The following is a 19,956-nucleotide window of genomic DNA, read 5'->3' as shown; positions in this document are numbered from 1 at the left end:
AAGCACTGATGCTAGGATTTTCTTTTTGCAGGGGGGGGGGGGCACTGTGCTGCCAGCTGTGACAAGGTGAATGGAAACCCACGGGGAAAGGATGTCTTAATTTGTCCACATGTCAGGCCAAAGTGACGACGCAGTTTGTTTAGTGGGAAGAGAGAAAATAGAATCTCCTATTGGAAAGATGAACTAAGAATAGAAAAAAAAAAAAAAAGGATCGGGCAAAGAAGGGTTTGCAAATGTGGCTGCTAGAAATGAAGAGTGTAGAACTTAAGAGCACACTTGAGGGAAATTAGTGTCTAAAATTGTCCATGACTGGATCAAAGTGAAAAGAAAGGGGCCAGAGAAGAGAAAGGAAAAATCAAGTGACAGAATGTGAGTCAGGCACTCTGGAGACTGGGAGCATGCAGGAAGAGCAGGCGTTCCTAGGTGAGTGGTACCCTCATACTGGGAGAAGAAATTGGAGGGGCCTAATCATCTTAGTTCTGAGTCAATGCTTACCAGCAGGACGAGTCTAGAAGGAGCTAAGAAGTCTCTCGGACATATTTAAATTAAATCCATTAGCTTCATAAAAATTAGAACAAACAATGAAGCTGAAAAGATTGCTCAGTGGCTAAGAAATGCACAGAAAGCACAGAAAGAATGAGGATCTGAGTTCAAATCCCCAGCACTCCTTGGATACCTCTAAATCCAACACTGGGACCAGGAACCAAGGGATTGAAGACAAGCAGATCACAAGTGAGGTTCCGGGTTTAGTGAAGGACGCTGTCATAAAGGAATAAGGTGGAAAGGAGTAGAGATGAAGTCTTCTGGCCTCCGCAGTGCACTTGAGCATGTGCCCAGGCATGCTCATGCACATGCACACACACATACACATGTACATGCACACATGCACACGCTCACTGTTGTAAGCCCTGTCAAACTGCACTTCATAAACTTCACTACTATGTATCCTTCTGTTTACCAGATTTTCCTGAAATCCAGACGGAAGTAATCACTCCCCTTAAATGCAGAGATGGCACACTGTCTCCAGCTCTCATCTGGTTGACTTAGAGGTCCCTCTGCTCACGAAGGCCAGTATCATCTCATCAAGTCTCCATGACATGGCCACATCGGAAGGTCTCCTAATTCCTCAATCATACACGATGCTCTAGGGTCAAAGTCAATGTAGCTTTGCATACCTGACACCCACCACCCACCTACTCTTATGATGGCAGCTGTCTGCTCCAGCCAGTATGGGCTCCCCTCAGCTCTCAAATTTGCCTTGCACTGACCTCCTTTTACATTCTCTATTCATTTTTGCTTAGCTAACACATGTCGGCACATCTTCAGAGCTCACTGTATGATTACTTCCTAGTCTTTAAAGTCTCTGGACCAGATCAAGTAGTAGCTATAGGGGAACATTTCCAGCATGCTTTCCATGTTACTTATCTGGTTATCCTATTTGTGTTTTCTCCACTTGAGTCCTACTTATTGAGAATTAATGTTTCTGTCAACTGGTTGCTCTACTATGGCACTGAAACAGTCCTTCTGGGTCAGTAAAGACTAATTTTTTGCCTGCGCCATGGCCGACCCACACAGCCATTTGGTTTGTCTTCTAAGCAGCAAACTACGAATTCTCCCAGTTTTCCTTTTTGAACGTGGCATCGATGGTGGTGGATCCTCGTGCCGTTTCTTCCTTTTCACCTTCCTTTCACATCTCTGCCTCTTTCTATTGTGAAAAGATCTTGCAGATGGCTCAATAAGTAAGAGCAGTGTCAACAAATGTCTGCAATATGTGTTTGATCCCTTGAGCCAATGTAAAAAGCTGACATATTGGTGCATGTGTGTAGTTTCAGTTCTTCTATGGCAAGACAGGAGCTGGGCCAGGAAATTGCCCAGAAGTCCATGGGCCAGCTCGCCTAGAGCACGCAACATCAAGTCAGAATCAATAGAAAGATCCAAGCAGCATAGAGTTTGAACCATGTCTCATAGCCACTTTCTGGTCTCTAACACATATCATGCCTGTGCACACTGACAAACACCATTGATACATGCATAAACACACATATAATTAACTAATTTAGGAATGGCTTATAGTGGCCTCGGAACTGAACTCCTCTATTTCTGCCCTGTTCCTGTGTGATTGCTCCAGCTCCCAGGCCTACATGCAATTCTATTTTTGACAAATCCCCGTATTTAGCCTTATGCCCTACTGCTTATCCAATGCCACCACTTAAAATCTCAGAGGCATTTCCAATGTAAGTCGTTTGTAGACTAGCTCGAAAAAGTACAGAAGAAAGCGTATTTAAAATAACACTCACCCTCCTTCACGTTTTCTTCTTTACTTTTTTTCTTTATCTTATCAAGTCGACATTGTAGAGCCACGTCACTGAAGGTGTGTATAAAATCTTATAACATTCTTAATGTTTAACTTCTATCTCTTCCAAGGAATCCAAAATTTGTAAGAATATTATTTCAGTAGTATTTCTGTTGCTTAGAACAAACACTGCCAGGAAGAGCATCTTCTGAATGCTTTTATGAGACCCAGTGAGTTGGCACAGTGGGTAAAGACGCTTGCCTCTCAAACCTGCTGACTGGGTTTAATCCCTCTAATAAAGATGGAAGGAGCGAGCAGACTGGACAAGTTCTCCTCTGGCCTGAACGACACATCTGGCAAGAATATCCACACTTATACTCACGCATGTACTTGTTTAAAAAAATCATTGTTAAATTAGTTTATAGATAATTAATGTTCGTCATACTCACTAAACCGAAACTTTAGTCTGACAAATTGTTTATGTGTTTATTTATCATTTTTTCACAGCTTCAAGATTTTTTTTTATTAAATACTTTGGACTGCTTTACTAAAACAATATCAGCAACATAATATAATAAAAGCTTACCGAGAACAAAGAAGTTCAAAATGGCAAAAAGAAGTAAGTTACCCAAAAACAGTGAGTTAGAAGAATTGATAATAGGTAAGCATGTTTGATAATTAAGCAATTTCGAATGTATTTAGAGTCAAAATAACATAAAGGCTGTAGATTATATTCAATGGCAGAGTGAGTAGGAGACACACAATAGACACCCCAAAGTCATCATGAGACAGCTAATGCAATTACTACCGTGCTTGTTCTCTTACTTGTATAAACTACTGCTGGAATCTCCTATATCATCCATTAAGTCCCCTCCTCTTTTTTAGTGTCTTAAATCTGAGGGGATCCATTTCCAGCCCTGTGTGACTAAGGAGCCTTGCCTGTGAAATATGCAAGGGCAGAGCATTGTTTATAATCCATTACATTTTGTTCAGCAGCTACAGTCCAACTATAAAATCAGTCTTTCTGATGAGTTAGTTCAAGGAAAATAAGAAATGAAAAAAAAAAAAAATCACTGATAGACCTAATAGGACTTGAAGGTGGAATGAAGATAAAAACCCGAGGGATCTAAAGAGAATGCGCGTTGATTCTTCAAGTTGTGCTGCTTCGTCCTCGTTCCCCTGAAAACTGAAGGCAGAACCTTTGAAGCTAAGCTTCACAGTTGCCTGCATGTAGCCAGTGGAGTGGATCCTCTGACTTAGCCACGGAATTTAGAAAAACAAGTGTACGAGGGCCAGTTCGGAGGTACGTTTCCTGTCATGATGATCTGGGAAAGATTAGCAAGATTAGATTGCTTGTGCCTCAGTGGGCACAGCTCTAGCAGAGAGGAACACGGAGAACTAGGGCCAGGGACTGCTCATAGCCTCTGGCTCACTGGTCTCACAACGAATCTGCGATCTGGTCCAGAAAAGGCATTCTTATCATTGACTCTCTTAAACCAGTCAGAACAGAAAGCTGGTTTGGGTTTTAGCACTGACAAGAATGAGGTCCATGACTCAGCTGGTTTAGTACTTCGTCTAATTTACTAGTAAATTGCCAAATAATCCTTTCAAAGAATAAACATAAGATTAAGAATGCAAGTGAGTAGATCCTGCCTGAGGCTTTGCTTTATTCCACAAGAGGTTGTCTCCAGAGTTCAGTGTTACTAGGCTCCCACACAGAGGTGGGGATCCCCCTTGCCATCACAGAGCAGAATTTGGCAGTTGGAGTGTCTGGAGCCATCTGGATGGGAGGTCATGTCTGAACCCTTTCCTTTTGGGGAACTCTGCTGTTCTAAATAAAAACACCCTGATCTTACCTCTTAGTGTTTCCAGTGTAGAGGGGCTGGCTATGGCCTCCTGTCACCCCCACAGAAAGAGACAGAAGAGCCAGCTCAGTGAACACACTGATGCTGAATTTAGAAAGTTGGGTTACTCATCACACCAGCCAGGAACAAGCACTCCCTGGACAATGTTTGGCTAGCAATATTTTATCCATTATTCAGGGGCAAAAGAAAACAAGTCCTCAAAGGAATCAAATAATCATTTATATTCAATCACTTAGCAACTAAAACAGAAATGGAAAGAAAAGAGTCCTAAAATAAGGAAGTAAAATTCTACTTGTAGGGTAGAAAACAATCAAATTAGAGGAATCTGAAAAACATAGGACACAGGGAATTCTGGCCAGATCAAACTAAAAGAAATCTTTTACTCATCTATCAAGGAAATCATTTACTTAAGGTTAAAATTATATTTTCATCCTTGTTCTCTTTAGCATAGCATAAATATCATACTAAAATGCATTTACTACCTCTCTCAATAATACCTAAAAGCAAACACAGAAAAAGTTACAGACACATATGCACACACACACACACTTCACATCAGTTTATCATAATTTACCATATGATAATCTAACAGGATATTGAAGTGTGGCAATTTTTGCATTCCATGTAGTTTCCATTACCTTCTAAAATTATATTCTTTAAATATCACGGAAGAAATAATGAGGGCAACACTATACTGCATTCCAGAAAAATTGACTAATTATACTTTTTTAGGTCACAGATAACCTTATTTATATTATTTAGGCAAAGTTACACAGAAGAATATTATTATACTCAAGTTTACAATCTGAACAATGTATGGGTGCATGCTCACACACACATATACATACATACACACACAGACACATGTCTAGAGACAGCACATTCTATAAATTGTTATTCATAAGCAAGAAGACCTGAGTAATACAAGCAGGAGGCAGTGGCACACACTTAAAATCCCAGCACTGAAGAGGAAATGACTGAGGATCTCTAGGGGTCACGGACCAGCCAGAGTAGCCTAATTCTAAGCCTGAGGTTCCAGTGGGAAACCTTGTGAAAGCACAGAGCAGACTCCTTTCATTAGGAACAGAACTCAAGTTTGACATTCTAGTCTCCATACCCTTGTATACACAACTGCATGTACCCATATACGCATGTAGACACACACACACATCACACATCCATACCCACACATACCTAACTTAATGACCACATCTAACTTAAGATGTTAAAAGTGTTGAAATAAGGCTGTAATCACTACTTTTTCAAATTCAGTTTAATCTCATTTGTTCAAAGGTGAGCAGCATGGTCAGAGATCTCCACAACAAGCAACACACAAGTACCAAGTGTGAGAAACTGAAGTGACATGCAGAAGCAGACAAAAGGGGAAAATATTGTGGCCCCAGAGCAACAATTAAGAGACAACAATTTCAGGCAGTGGTGGTGCACACCTTTAATCCCAGCACTCGGGAGGCAAAGGCAGGCAGATCTCTGTGTGTTCAAGGCCAGCCTGGTCTACAGAGGGAGACAACAATTTAATCACTGCCAATAAAGGGAGCATCCAAACTCACACAACAATTAATTCAGTACTCGATAATGGCTAGTTTGGGCCATGTACTTTTCTAATCATTAAAGAAGTTTTTGGTTTTGTTTTTTGTTTGTTTTTTTTTTCTTTGTATTTTTAAAAACTGGCAGGACAGTGAGAGGGCAAATCAAATGAAAGAGAAAAAACACAGCAAAGACCCTGCAAGCAGGAAAAGCCTCAGAGAAGATGGTACCAAGTAGAAAAGAGGAATAAACTACATGAATAATAGCAATTTTCCTGTGGTAATAAGATTTAATGCTCAAATGTTAAAAACAAAATAAAAATAGCAGAGAGAACACTGTTAAAATATGTTTTGTTTCAGTGAAGCAGTAACTTCAGGTGTGGGCTATCAGGTTATCAGGGGTTATCGGGCGCTGCAAGGGAGAACGGAAAAGAAAACACAGCGTGGGTGCCCAGAAGAGGAACTGAAGGGAGAAGAATGATCCCCCACATCTGTTAGGACCCCAGTTTTCACAGCTCCGTGATTTGGGACAGCATTCAATAACCCAAGTGAAAGGCAAAGGCAGAATGTTCGGATGCTCGGTTGAGGTTTGGTCAAATGCAAAATGGAAGGAGAAGGGCACAAGAAATGAAGGTTTTGGGAGAGAGAAATTGAAGTTGTGTGCTGGGTCTTGTCTGGATGATAAGCGGAAGGAAACAAGGACACAGTGGACACCGAGTGCTCAGATGAACAGTGATCAACACACAATGGAGAGCAATGCCGGAGCAGAGATCATGTTTGCCCAAGCGAACGGCTTCCCAGTCTCTACAGTTTAACCATTTCTTGTGGCCGGAAGAGATGTGGGTAAAGACCACAGCCATTTAGATTTCCAAATCAGAAAGTAAAAACAAGGAAGGTGACGATGACACTGCAGGGTAGGTGGGGCATTGTAAATTCAGAGAAAAATAGAACAAAGCAGCACAGATCAACTCATTCACATTTTCTGTGCCTCCTCCTGAGTGGCTGAACCGAGTTGCCCACTGAATAAACTTACAACTGTAAACTCATGACCATCTATTCCAATAGTGCCCTCTCGGCAGAGATCACACTGTGTGTCTTCTCTAACCATTCAGAATTTCAGACTATTTCTAACTTATTAAAAGTCTAGCGGGAACATTAAAATTTCAAAAACGCCTTCAAGTTTGCATGCCTGATTATGCCCGGTGCTTGCCTTTTATTTACGGGGAATGTTTCCTCTTGTAAAACACAAACAGTATCTGTGTATCTTCATTTTAAAAAGTCAATACCATAACCTTAGACAGCCATGAAACGTCCCTCCCTTCTAACTGATTTCCTTCATGCTCATCTTATCACTGATATGAGCTATTCTAAAAATTATTCCATTTCAGGAAGATAAAAGTTTCTGCAAACCCACTTATTCTCAAGAAACAGCTCTGTCTTTCTTCATCCTTTCACGGATAGACTTTCGGCATGACTCATACTGCTTCTTTCTCCTGGACTCCTACTCACACAGCACATGCCATCCGGCTTTGATTTCCACCCTGTGACTTTACACCTCTACATCAGCAGGAGACACCCTGTTCAAATCTGACTGGCACTTTTTCAGTCCTGTCTCACCGAGCTCTTGATAACACCCAACAGAGACAATCACTTCCCTACTATGATAGGTCACTGCTACCTGGCCTTTAATCCCACTAATTTCTGGTGTGGTCTTTCATCTCTGGGACAGCACATTTTCACTCTTTGCAAGACAGCCTACTATAAAGATATTAAAATGTACCAAATTATTTCTTAATATTATCTTTATTTGCTCTAATAGCTTCCCAGATATTCTGATCTCTGCCAAATGTTTCAATTACCAACCACATAAACAAATGAATTTCTCTGTTGTGGTTTGCTATTCTCATCTCTTTGTTCATTAAAGGTCACTGCTCACTGAAGAGATATGCTTGCCTTAATGATGGAAATGCTGCTATTCACAGGGAAATACATGATCTCTAGCATTTATTTGTACATGTCCTTGTCCTATTTGAAATGAATTCATAGTCCCACCTCAAGACCCAATTCAGATGATAAGAATCTGATTAGTTTGCTGAACTTCTCTGTCCTTGACTCCTATACTACAGGTCCTTGGACGCATCACTACACAGGGCTGAGGCATTCTAATTTGGACACCCATACATCTCCTTCCACATCCCGATTTAGGAGCTCCACAGTGTCAAGGTCAGGTTACAGTTACAATTTTGTTTCCAGAGACATCTATTCTGATGTATGGTAGGTGCTAAAATATTTTAAATGAATAATTGAATGGTAATAGATCAGTACTTCCTAACTGTGTTCCAATTTCAAAGACATTTTAATAGATGTTCTCGGAATGGGATATTCTGTGATTAAATAACACTGAGGAAATTTCTTTTTAAACCTCTGCTGCATACTGTATCTGAAGAACTATTTCAATGTGCCTTTGGTATTTCTTATTGGAAAAAAAATCTGATCAACGTGGTGCTGCTAAGAAATGAAAATTGCAAAAATATAACAGATACTTGGATTTGTTTAATACTGTCGCTAATGTTAAGAATCAAAGGCCGTTGGTTAGATCATAAAAATAATTACACTATAGTCAAATTTAAAGTATTTTATTTTTAAGTATCCTTATACAGATAAAATCTGTATGTTAAGTATGGAACGTTTCACCAAGTAGGCATCCAGGTAGTATGGGTGAAAACCACATCAACAGATACAAGATTTCCTAATGAAGATCCAAACCTTCATATGTTGTTGCTGGAATAAGAGTCTGTGGGTTTGTATAGCACACATTCCAAACCAGAGACTTTCCTAATGCAGTGACTTTTTAACACAGTTTCTCAGGCTGTAGTGTCCCCCCCAAACATGGAGTTTCATTGCATCTTCATAACTCTAATTTTGCTACTGTTATGAATTTAATGCCATATTTGTGTTTTCCAATGGTTTTAGGTGAACCCTGCAGAAGGGTTCTTCTATCCCAGAGGGGATGCGACTCACAGTTTGAGAAACACTCCTTTAAAGAAATAACATTGTTCTCTGCACAGCTTCTATGCTATGTCTTTGCTAACAGGGGCTTTTCCTTGGCAAAGAGAAAGTTCTAACATACGTTGCGACAAACAACCTTATGTAACAATAGAACACCCATCCCGGTATTCAGATCTCTTATTAAGAACAACAGGATAGCAAAGTGACTCATCAGCTTGTGTGCGTTGCCTTGATTCTAGTAATTTGGGACAAGTGCGGGGAAGTCGCAGTTGTTAATGTGGAGCCCAAAATGACAGATGAGAGAAGTTACTAAGCAACATTAAGTACTCGTGTTTTTCTATTCTCTCAAAGCTGCCCAATGCCGAATTATTCTGTAATATGAAGGGAAAAGAAAAGGTAACGTGGGAGTCATGGTTTTGACTGAATGAAAGCATTGTGTTCAATCATTCTGAGAATGGGGTTAACCGAGAATACATAAACCTGGGTCTAAAGGGTTCCGTCAGGGTAGGTGTAATCCCTGAACTCACTGTTACCTCCCATTCTCGTGGTAAACTATACAGACTAGAGCTGTAATAAACGGAGTAGGGCAATTGGGACTGAGAGAGGGAGGCTAATGGTTCTTGCACCAGTTCTTCCGTGCAGCTTGGCTCTCCTGTTGTATCAGCCCTTGATTCCTATCAAAGTAAGACTATAAGAGCCACCACTGGTTGGCTCCTTGTGTTATCCTTGAATCCTTCCAGTCACTGCAGTTAGTCTTTTGAGGTGACAGTCTTAGTAGCTGTATAGCCATGACACTTAAACTTCCCACAGCTATCTGGCTATTGGTTTTAGAATCCAAATTTCCCTTGAGGAAAGGCACGGCCAGTGAGAGTTCTCCGGCTCTATCTCTTTTCCTTAGCCAGCAAAGGGAAGCCCTGGTGAAAAGCCAAGGAAGAAGCACTTCCTGTGTTCTCTGTGTCAGCAAAACAAGGTGCTGAACAAACCAAAAACTCATCTTTCCTGCTCCATGTCCCGTCTTTAGGTAAAAGACTCTGTGATGGTTTCTCCATCCCTCGTGGTTCATAAAACTCAAAGGTTGACTATCTAGGCAACAATAGATTTCCTCACCCAAGAGGTTCACATAGGCAAAAACATAGAGAAAAGCAGAATGCTACCTGTATTGCTCTATGTTGATTAGTACAAATGGATGCTATAACCGTGTTTTCAGATTGTCAGAAAGAAAAAATGAAAGACCTCTCATTGTGGTATTAGAAATGGTACAAAAAAAAAAGTTAAAATTTTCTGAGTTTTAATTTTGTCATCTGCCTTTCTTGAGGAGTTTTAAATTTATTTTTGATCTATCTATATTAGCAGTTACCTCTTTTTAAACAATCCAGGAAAATCTGTTTTGGTAAAATAGTAATGAAGATCATATGGAAAGAAAGCTTAAAATAATAAGTAACTTTATAAGTATCACTAAGTAATTTCATTAATATAAAGCAAAAATAAGAACTGTGTGCATGTTCATGCACATGTGTGTCTGTATGGATGTGTATGAGGGAGTGTATATACATATGTGTGCTGTAAATCTGTGTGGTATATGCTTGTGCACATCTGTGTGGGTATGGAAGCCAGAAATGATCTCAGGTGTCTTCCTCTGTAGCTCTCCACCTTTTTATTTTTCAACTTTCTTTTTTAATCTAGACTTAAGTGATTCTGCTAGAATGCCTGGCCAATGAGCTCTTGACGCTATTGTCTCTGGCACCCAAAGCACTGGGGTTACTGAGGCGACACACCATGGCTAGCTTACATGTGGGTTCAGGGATCCAAACTCAGACCTCGGAGCTGAAATGCCAGCACTTTTGCTCCAGAGACACCTCCATAGTACCGTATCTTTTAATATTTATTATGAATTTTATTTTCTAAAACCTCAATAGATATGGTTAAAGCATGTATTTATGTGAAATGGATTTTAGTTTTCATTATGCCTTATTTATAAGAAATCTAAGCCACAACATTTTAAATAATAGACTGAAGTTTAATCAAGTATTAAGGATTTGAGTCCTGGCAGGTATTTTGAATGCAGATAAAAGCTTTTAGCAGTATTTCACAATACATAAGAAGTAAATGAAACAAAATTCAAATTAGAGTCTTTGCATATTGAGCAATTTTGTGTGCGGTTGATATTTTTCCAAATCACTATCTATATTTCTATCTCATCATGAACAATCAAAATGTGGAGTTGTCGAAAAGCAAAGGAAATAAATTATGAAGCAAGGTCCAGCTGCCTTGCTAAGGGAAGCATCATGCTGTGATTACTCAGTTAATAAAACACCAAAGAATTTAAATAGCTAACACACTTTTCTTCCCACTTGTCCTCCTACTGATTTACATTCTTATGTGATAACTGATTTATGGGGATTAGAAGAAAGAATAAAATAAATGATTTGACCTCAGAAGGTACTGTTAAACAAGTCTTCTATTTGAAAAGTTGATGTGAGAGTCCCCTCTGTGTGCTGTGATTACCATAAATGATTAAAGAAACTGCCTTGGCCTGTTGATAGGGCAGAACTTAGGTAGGCAGGGAGGACTGGACTGAATGCTTGGAGAAAGAAGGGCGAAGTCAGGAGACACCATGGATCTGCTGCCTCAGATAGACATGCTGAAACTGGGCTGGTAGGTCAAGACATCATGGTGATATACACATTAATAGAAAGGGGTTAAATTAAGATGTAAGAGTTAGCCAAAAAGAAGCTAGAGCTAATGGGCCAAGCAGTGATTTAATTAATACAATTTCTGTGAGGTTATTTTGGTTGTGTGGTTCTGGGCGGCAGGGACAAAGGAGTGGTTCCTTGCAACAAAAATTCACATGCTACGGCCAATTAACATAGTCGTGAAATTTAAAAATGTAAAGATAAACTTACAATAACCTCATTAAAAGTAGAAGTTAAATTATTACAGGAAGTGAACACACTTCTTTGGAAGGCAGATTGAAGACTGATTTTTCTGTCTGTTAACTATGGTTCATCTTTGGTGATTAGGAAGAATACAAAGGTTACTTGCAGACATGACTAAATCATAGGTAGTCATGGTTAAATTAAAACTGTGTAACTTTTTTTTCTTCAATAGAAATAAGATATAAAACTCACATTTTTTTTTCAAGCTGTGGAGGTAGCTCAATTAGTAGAATGCTTGATACTCTGTAAGAAGCCCTGAATTTGATTCCCAGCATCAAATCAAGTCAGATGTGGTAGCACACACATAAAACGCTAAGTTGTAGAAAAGTATTGTGAGGAATATCAGACATTTAATGTCATAATCAGCTACATAATGAGTTTGAGACCAGCTTGGGCTATTTGAGAACCTCTCTCCAAATGAAGGAATTCTAACATGCTATTACGATGAAATGTTTTTTTTCTACTTCAAGCGACGAACGTTTGACATTTATCTTATTCCAACATTTGTTTTTATTTTCTGTCTAAAGATGAATTAATATTTCAACCCTAAAAATAGGATATTAATGAATATTTATATTTTTGTTTTGGAAATAATACATACATTTGCCATATTATATGTATCCCCTGAAGAAATGTGAAATACTCCTAAATTAAATCTTTCTAAGTAGAGACATAAAACAAAGAATTCCACAGCTAACTTCAAATAACACATAAAAGTCAAAATACAATCATACAGAAAATACCATGTAAACTAATTTTCATGCTACTTGTACAAATTGCACATAAAAAATAACTTTGTGCTTTGATGTGACTGCTATCACCCAAGATATAATACTGATGTCAAGAAATACCCACAATCAAAAAAAAAAAAAAACCAACCTAAAACACATTTTTTGGTCCCAAGAATTTTGCATAATAGATTCACAACCTAAACTATAGAGAGTAGCAAATGTGTTTTGAATGAATTTATAACATTTTTATGAGTTCTCCCTATCTCAGTATTACTTTGGCTCAAGACTTTAAACTTATTTTTGAAATAGAATTTCTTTCTTTGTTGAGAAGGACGTTGATTCTAATTGTCACAGAAGTAGTTTCCCTGTTTTTCAAGGGGTTGAATTCCTTTGATCGGATCAAGTACTATGTTCTGCAAGGACTGATGTTTCAAAATTAAACCAATAGGTGTTGGCTTCCATCCAAAGTACAGAAACCAGAAAATGTTCACCTTTTTCATCAAGGAAAACACAAGTTGGAATAATGGCACAGATGGTAGGACCAATGGTTAGATCCAGAAAGAGTCCCCAAGATGGCTGATACTAGAGTAGAAATTCACAGCATAAAAATATACCTTAAAGGGAAACACTTGGTGTGCAGGAAAGCCTGGAGGAGTCTGGGTGTCAATAAATAAATTTGGAAAAAGTCACTTGACCCTATCATTCTTCAGTTTTCTCTTTTATATAACAGGAAGACTATGAGAAAGATGGTCAAGTTAAGGTAATTGTCAAGATTAGATGTATGATGTTTGTAAAAAGCACTGTCATGTAGCAAACACTCCATAAACTCTGCTGGCATTATCTTTAAGCCATAACAGAGTGTCAGCCAATGAGGAAGTGAGCTAATGTTAATAATTATTTAAAAGTCAGCCCTCAATGCTCTGCTTCCACCCACAACAAGAAAGGTTAGAACTGACGAATGACTTGACACCAAGAATATGTGTTTGCACACCGCCCTCATCACATACGTGTGTGAATATGTGTTTGCACACCTCCTTTATCACATACATACATGTGTGAGAACAACTCTGTAGCATGGACCCATTTTATAGCACATTCCTTTATCTTCTGATTTTAAGTTCATAGCTTTTGTCCCTTGTATTTAGAGGGATTGGCTGATGACTAGCAGCTGTCAGGCAAAAATAACTGAGTCAAGAACACAGTGTTTTGAATTTGCAATGCAATGTAAACTTCCTGTTAAAGGGCAACCCCTTTATTTCATGTTGTTGACTCAGATAATACTCAAAGAAAAATAAAATTCTGATGTTTAAATTTAGCATGCTGAGAAAGACCGATCCTAAAATATTGTTTGGCTCTAAGCCTATAAAGTTACTATTTTATTCTTGTTAGTGTTTGTCTTCATTAATAAGAAGATCAGCGGCATTAATCCGGTTAGGCTCCTTCACACCTGACAATGTACCTAAACGGACCATTGTGATTTAAACCTCACTAGTTAAAGTCAGTCTTTAGCTTTCCTGGCAAAATTTCAGGAAATGATTATGCAAGAACCAGTGGTATTTCCTTGCAGGGCTTTATCTCTTCATCTGGCCCTTTTCTACCATATTTCTTTATCTTTTATTTTCTTTTTTAAAAAAAAAATATGTAAGGATCATACAAGGGTAAGCCTAATCTAATTTTATAACTAAACTTTATAGGAAATGTTTGAGTCTCTGCTTTAACCTTGACTTTCAAGGTCTCTACCTCAAACACAACCCAAAGAACTGATATTTGCAAGTCTCACAGAACCAAACAGGTATGCGTAATTTTGTAACACCCTCCCGTGGAGTCCCTTCCTTCTCGGAACCTTCGCAGTATTTCCTTCCATATTAGACCCATCATCTTTTCTCCTGGCACCAACCCCAGTTTTGTTTCCAGAGGTTTGTAAAGCCAGAAATTGGAATAGTGGCTATCTATGCCAAGTTTTGGACTTGGGGTCAATTTAGATTCCAGTTTTCATCATTTCTATCTTGACTAGAAAGAGAGCAAGGCAATCTCTCTTAGCTAGTATGATTTCTCAAGTACTTCCAAACAATAGTGCCTACAAAAATGATGCACTTAGACCACCCGATCTATGGTGGTCTATGAATACCCTAAAAGAACAGGTAGCAAAGTGACTAGGAGCCTGAGGCTACCCTAGGCTACCATTTGCCAACTATACATTTTCTGGAATATATTCTCTCTCTCTCTCTCTCTCTCTCTCTCTCTCTCTCTCTCTCTCTCTCTCTCTCTCTCTCTCTCCCCTAAGGGGGAAAAACCTATTCTTTTCATTCTACAACCAATCCCAGTTCCCACTTCCTCTCCTTCTCCCAATCTTCACCTACCCCACCCTACCCCTATCTACTCCTCAGAGAGGGTATGGCGCATCACTTTGGGGAAGGTCCAAGGCCCTCGCTACTATTTCTAGGCTGAGGAAGGTATCCATCCAAAGAGAACAGGTTTCTAAATTTAATCTTGGGTCATATTTATTGTAAATAGTAGAAAATACCTTTCTCCTATAGCTTTTGTACCATAAATAAGACAATGTATTCAAAGGGCTTCACCTGCAGTTACTAAGCTTGTAATAATTGGCCATTGCTCATTCTTTGTGTGGTTAGAAACCATTTTTGGTAATAACTCAAGAGGTTTTCAAGCACTTGAGTCTACTTCCTTGTAATACCCCGTGATGGACAAGTACACAGAACTGTTCCTTGGGATTAAATTTCATGTCACTGTTTCATGAGAGAGAAAAAAAAGTCGACAGAAATGGGGAGAATCTTCTTCCCAGCTCTGCCTGAAGCCTCTTCTGGGCAGGTGCACCTGGCTAGAGGTAACACTCCTAAGGGAATTCTGTAGCTGTCATGCATATACAAATACAGCTCTGATCCTGAAGCCATCCAGGAAAGGATGATATTCGAACGGCTTCTCTAAGCCTGTGCATAACCTCAGTCATTATTAATAGATAGGTTTAGATTCAGAGAACAGGTACTAACTTTGAGATTTCTGACTATGGCTATTCCTGTCAATAGCATTCAAAGGGAAGCATGAGTCAGAAACTCCTTGCCTAGTTCAGACACGGTCCCAACAAATTGCACTAATGGTTTAAACATGAAAATAACTTGGCTGCAAAGTAATCTGACAATCCTCTTCCCAGATAGAGCTCCTAGACTTCTTGCAATATGACATCACCATGAAGTCTGAAGGAAACACATTGCTACAACTTGACTCCTGTCTTTGAAGAACTCTTGATAAACAGCTGAGTTCTTAGCCTGTTTTCCCTTCAGCTGGATAAATGATTGACTTCAGGCACCCAGTGTCTCTAGAGTAGTTAGTGTGGAACTGTTTGGAAACTCACAGCAGCATCCTCTTACAGATTGTGTATGAATGCTTTCTCCTCTGCCCCCCTCCACTTTATTATCACTGTGTAAAATGTTTACCCAGGCTCACATGACAAACACATTCCCTGGATCACATGTGACTCACTGATTCACAGAGTTACAGTTAGGGATTATGCAGGTAAAATTTTTTTATAGGCAGAATGATTGCCTAAAATGAATGGGTATCCCAACAGCAAAAATGGCCCCAACACTAAGTGACCCGTTATATCTAGAGATTTCCGAGAGGAGTGGACGATTAGGCAAACAACCCCAGTGCCTCCTTGTCTTGTCTTGTTTGGAATAAAGCAGCAGATTGGATAGCTTAGGCACAGTTATAAAATTTTAAACTAAAATGGCTGACTAAATGCAGTCCTGAATTTCCACTTTTCATGTGACAGAGGATTTCAGAATTTTATTTCATTTCACAGCAATTGTTAATCTTAACATCTTCTCTCTTTCTCGTTTTTAGACAGTGTCTCAGGTCATAATCTTGAGTTGTCTGTGTAACTCTGTCTAGCCTCAAATTTATGACCATACCCCTGTTTCAGAGCCGGTTAGAATGACAGGTGTAAACACGTCTGCCCACAGAATTTGCCTCCAAAGTTTGAAACCACTTTGACCTGTCAAACCTATGATAGTATTTCTGCAAGTGCTCATTCGAAGATCCTGGATTCCTGGAGCCTGTTTTAGGCAACTTCTGCCATAACTGTAAGCTTCCTTAGAGTAAAATATAGTGAAACAGTCGTTTCTCCAGTGATCCTCCAGTTAAGTCTACAGCTTCCTTTCTAATTAAAAGATTCTTTTAGTTCTCTTCTGTGGTTTAAAAATTAGGGAAGGGGGTCCGTGAGAGTGAAACTGGCCAGATAATCCCAACTGTTTTAAATTAATTATTTCTAGTTCCCCTTTTAGAACAGACCTTTCGTGTCCTGCCAACATCTTGTTTACTTGGTGATTTGCTTTACAATGGGCTAGCCCTGGCTGACCTATTTTTAAGAGTTGGTTATCTACAGTTTGAACAAACAGGCTGGAGTTGTTTTTGAAAGTTCTTAAGCCTTGGTTTCCTTCTGCCTGTGAACACAGTCCTGCTAAGTAGCGAAGTACAATGGCATCTATGTGAAAATCATCCCTTTGAAATCACGAAGACTTCAAACTGTAGTGGTTAGGCAGTGGAGATAATTGTAGGCAGGGAGAACCTGGAAGGCTCCACCCCACCCACTGGAAAGAATTTGAATGTTCATCACATCATCAGTGTCGCCCAGATGGCCACCGAGAAGCCAGCTATAGGTGAAGTTCACGTTTAGTTTTAATATTGTAAAAGTAAATAAAAGACACACTTGTTTTGTTTGCTTGTTTGTTTACAAATTAGCAAATTAATCTGAAATGAAATTTAGGGTAATTGGGGCATTTAAAAATCGAAGCCGACTTCTACGATTCCTCTCCACCCGCCCCCACAGGCAACCTGCCATCTCATCAGTAACTTTCAGGGGATCACACTCGCTCGCTAGTCTCCTTGCCTATAATCCCCATGAACTGAGCACTTTGCCGGACTCACCTAACATTAGGTCCCCTGCTGCAGATAACAGTAAGGCGACTAATAACTCACACAGGAGTGAGGGACAAAATGCTTTCAGATTTGCATGGAGAATCCGAAGCTCTGCTTCCCTAACTTTCCTCGCCATTTCTTCTCAGCTTCCCTTCCCCCGCACCACATACCCAGAGGCCACTCAAACTGCCAACCAACCGTGCTGAGTTGAACTTACTGCAGCGTGATGCAGGCGAAGGCTAGGCGCATCTCTGAAGCGAGAGCGACAGCTTTTCCGGAGAGGAACTGGGACCAGCCAGCTCTCAGGATCCTTTCCAATTCACACGCTCTCCGCTCCGTCAGAAGGCTCCCACACAGCCCAGCTTCCCCCAAGAGCGGAGCTTCAAGAACTCTGCTCAGAGCATCCTCCTCCCGACTGCCACCCCCTTCCAGAACACACGGCCCGTTGGAACTAGTGACTGAAAGATGGAAGTCTTCTTCCAGGCAATGTCACCGGCTGCCTGCAACCCACCACTCCCAGATCATTTGCAACTCAAAAACAGAGGAGGACGGGAGCTGTAGGCTTCCGGAGCCTGAAAGTCAATTTTGGCATCTCCTCTTCCCCACATCTCACTCCTCCCACTTCACCCTCCTCTGCCGAGGCCACCTCCAGTCCTCCGGTCTTTCGCACAGGCTAGGTATTGCAAAAGGCTTGTTTCCTTATGAAACCACTAAGCCATGAGGAATGAAACTGAATTTATCAGAGAAGAAATACCTGTTGTCCGTGTCTAATGCTCTTCTCTCATCTCTCTTGGTCCAGGATTTGTGTGAGAACGCGTTGATTCGGGAAGTGTGTGCAATGTGTGTGTGTGTGTGTGTGTGTGTGTGTGTGTGTGTGTGGTGGTGGTGGTGGTGGTGGTGGTGGTGAGGCGGCGGTTTGCGTGGCTGCAAGCTTACAGCCCTGCCTGGCTGCTGAGGCTGCCGCTGCTACTATAGCGGTTTGGAGCACAGGGGGAAAATAAGACAGGGAGACAGGGCTTCCCAGCTGTTTAACTGCGGGCTGAGTTATAACCAGACAGTGGGGGAGAGAATGCAGGCATTAGTAGTTGTTACTGAGACTTTTAGTTGGATTGTCTGCAATCGCTGTCATCTCCTGTACATTTTCCCTCCACCAGAAATCTGATGCCTGTTTCCCCTCTCGTTATTTCTAAAGTATATACTCTGAATGCTACTCTCTCGATTGCTTCCTTTCTACTTGGCCACTGTGAGCAGGTAAATGGGAGATGGGTGAGGATCACCTACAAAGGCAGCTGATGAGAAAGAATAATGGTATACAGTTGTAACCAATCAGGATGCAGATAATGATGGTTTTTTGAGTCATGTGCTAAAAGTAATTTATTGGGTAATAAAAAACATAACGTGAAGTTACACGATCCAGTGTGTGCAATGATTGGTAGCAATTACGGTGTCTGTCAGGTCCTCCAGTGAGGGTTATAAGGATGACTGTGTTGTAAAGGTTCTCAGCCTCTTCACAGGAGAGCCACTGTTTCAATATTTCAATATAGTGGCACCTGTTTGTCAGACGCAAACTGGCAAGCCCACCTGTTATTCCTGTGGATACACACTCTCTCTCGTGGGTTACTCAGTCTCTGCTTATCTCCAACATACAGTACAGAAAACCTGCTGACCAGCAGGAATTACAGATACCCGCATCCTCTCAAATGATCAGCAGCATCTTAATGTCTAACATTTGATCTAGTAATAGCTGTGTTCATGTTGTTGTTTTTTAATAGACTGGAAATAATAAATCACAGACACACCTTTAATGAACCGTACTTTTACTCTTTCATTAGCTTTCAGTTGTCTGAGCTAAAAATAACTTAAAATCTTTTAAATTTTATTTGTAGTGCATGCCCTTAATTATTTCTGCCTTACTATGAATACCTTTTCTTATCTGCCATATTTATACCCAATCATAAGGCTTGTTTAATCAAGGTTACACAAGATTGATAGAAATATGAAAAAGAGTCAAACCCTAGAAATTTAACAAATCCAAAAAAGGAAAACAAAAGCCTGAAGAATTACTAACTTATTTTCTCTTGATTTGTTCATGTAAGAAAAATTACAGCCTTTAAGTAAACAATGACTAATTAATGAGCAAAGTATTTATCAATTATTTAATAAATATCAATTTACAAAAATAAAACTTTAATATAATTACAATTAAAATAAAATATCAATACTTTGCTTGAAAACTTACACAATACACTGAGATATATCCAAAAATTTAAGAACAAAAAACTTAATAGAATATGAAACCATATAATTTTGTCATTTCAAGTGTTTGGGGGGAGGGACTAAGTATCTCATAAATCATAAATCATTAAATGAAAAGAAAAAATTCTAAAGTTTCATACACATGTAGTGCAGACAATGTAGACAATGAAAGGGGATTAATTTAACGTCTGAGAAACACTTTCTGATGAGAAAGTCTTTTTAATTTCACACTCAGTCAATCAAATACTCCGAGCATTTGAAAAGTTCCAGTGCGTCTTCTTCCAGCTAATGGTCTTGAAGCTCTTGTCTGTCTTCCAGCCCATATCTGTCTTCCAGCTCATGTCTGTCTTCCTGCTCTTGTCTGTTTGTCTTCCAGCTCATGCTGGT

General features: G+C 39.7%; 1 protein-coding gene across 4 annotated transcripts in view; it reads right to left on the bottom strand.

The window, feature by feature from the left end:
• The window catches only part of Dgkb (diacylglycerol kinase beta), a 590,490-nt gene extending 572,339 nt beyond the window's left edge, over positions 1-18,151 (bottom strand). For 3 of the 4 annotated variants that reach the window (XM_050158722.1, XM_050158719.1, XM_050158721.1), the window contains exon 1: positions 17,531-17,859. The gene's annotated coding sequence lies outside the window, so the exon portion shown is untranslated. Of the gene's footprint in view, positions 1-17,530; positions 17,860-18,067 lie in introns of those variants that run through there. The other variant, XM_050158720.1, reaches the window with a different exon arrangement.
• Positions 18,152-19,956: the final 1,805 nt, after the last annotated feature.

The sequence above is a fragment of the Alexandromys fortis genome, unplaced genomic scaffold (assembly GCF_014885135.2).
Source record: "Alexandromys fortis isolate MF-2015 unplaced genomic scaffold, M_Fortis_MF-2015_v1.1 scaffold_101, whole genome shotgun sequence".
NCBI classification, from domain to species: Eukaryota; Metazoa; Chordata; class Mammalia; order Rodentia; family Cricetidae; genus Alexandromys; species Alexandromys fortis.
Note: the sequence above shows the minus strand (reverse complement) of the source record. Positions and strands in the feature narration are given on the sequence as shown.